Source organism: Schistocerca nitens, chromosome 1 (genome assembly GCF_023898315.1).
Source record: "Schistocerca nitens isolate TAMUIC-IGC-003100 chromosome 1, iqSchNite1.1, whole genome shotgun sequence".
Lineage (NCBI taxonomy): Eukaryota > Metazoa > Arthropoda > Insecta > Orthoptera > Acrididae > Schistocerca > Schistocerca nitens.
The window spans coordinates 544860086-544862128 of NC_064614.1; positions in this window are offsets into that span (position 1 = coordinate 544860086).

A 2043-nucleotide genomic window follows, 5' to 3' on the forward strand; every position below is an offset into this window, starting at 1 on the left:
CCACTCGTTAGAATTTGAAATGAGACTCGTTCGACCAGCCATAGTGTTTTCGGTCATGAACAGTCCGGGAAACGAGTAAGCCTTCGGTTCCGCAGATGTTTCGTTGAATGGTTCGCGCGGTGACACTTTTTGATGGAACAGAATTGAACGATTCTTATCAGTCGTCGTTGGTCCCGTTCTAGCAGGATCTTTCTCCGTGCGCAGCTATGCCGGAGATTAGATGTTTTTCCAGATTCCTGATATTCAAGCTACACTCGTGGAATAGTAATGGAAAATCTCCACTTCAATGCTACCGCGAGGACGCTGTGTCACATCAATCGTGCGCCGACTATAACACCACGTCCAGACTCACTTAAATCGTGATAACCTGCCATCGCAGTAGCAGTAACCGAGTTAACAACTTCACCTGACACTTTTTGTCTTATATAGGCTTCGCCGACAGCAGCGCCATGTTCTGAATATTTACATATGCCTATACGCATGCCTATATCACTTTCTTTGGAGATTCAGTGTAAATGAAAATGAAAGAGAAGGTAGAGGCACGTAACTTCTTATTTGAGGATGACATGTCTAAAAGATAGTGGAAATGTTGAATCCATCCTCACTGACATGACATTCATAGATTAAGTTGCTTGAGGATGACCATCCAATTAGACACAGAATGAAAAACAGATCTGGTACGAATTTTAAGGAAAATGCGGAGTTGTATAGGAGAAACAAAAACAGCATATTCCATAAGAATATCATTCACCTTTATGTACTTTAACAGTTATGCAGCATTTATAAGTGACATTAAAATTCTAGATGGAGCTATTATGGGATTCTTTCGCATCATAATGTGGCATGCAAATATATTTATTAAGGAATCTGTTGAAATAATTAAAAAACTTTAATACTCTGCTAGAGAATCACGAGAGGTGAATACTTGAAATTAATAATTTTTAATGTTATTGCTTCCGTTTAAATTTACCAACTACATGTATCAAGTGGGCAATTGTTTATCCAAGACAATAGCATAATCTTTAAAACAAATTTGAGAATAAATGACCTCTCTCTGTCCCTCTCTACTATCCTCTCTCTACCTCCCTCCCTCCCTCTACTGGTCTACATCTACATGACTTCTCTGCAATTCTCATTTAAGTGCTTGGCAGAGGGTTCATCGAACCACAATCATACTATCTCTCTACAATTCCACTCCCGAACAGCGCGCGGGAAGAACGAACACCTAAACCTTTCTGTTCGAGCTCTGATTTCTCTTATTTTATTTTGATGATCATTCTTACCTATGTAGGTTGGGCTCAACAAAATATTTTCGCATTCGGAAGAGAAAGTTGGTGACTGAAATTTCGTAAATAGATCTCGCCGTGACGAAAAACGTCTTTGCTTTAATGACTTCCATCCCAACTCGCGTATCATATCTGACACACTCTCTCCCCTATTACGTGATAATACAAAACGAGCTGCCCTTTTTTCATCCTTTCGATGACCTCCGTCAATCCCATCTGGTAAGGATCCCACACCGCACAGCAATATTCTAACAGAGGACGAACGAGTGTAGTGTAAGCTGTCTCTTTAGTGGACTTGTTGCATCTTCTAAGTGTCCTGCCAATGAACCGCAACCTTTGGCTCAACTTACCCACAATATTATCTGTGTCGTCTTTCCAACTGAAGTTGTTCGTAATTTTAACACCCAGGTACTTAGTTGAATTGACAACCTTAAGAATTGTACTATTTATCGAGTAATCGAATTCCAACGGATTTCTTTTGGAACTCATGTGGATCACCTCACACTTTTCGTTATTTAGCGTCAACTGCCACCTGCCACACCATATAGCAATCTTTTCTAAATCGCTTTGCAACTGATACTGGTCTTCGGATGACCTTACTAGACGGTAAATTACAGCATCATCTGCGAACAACCTAAGAGAACTGCTCAGATTGTCACCCAAGTCATTTATATAGATCAGGAACAGCAGAGGTCCCAGGACGCTTCCCTGGGGAACACCTGATATCACTTCAGTTTTACTCGATGATTTGCCGTCT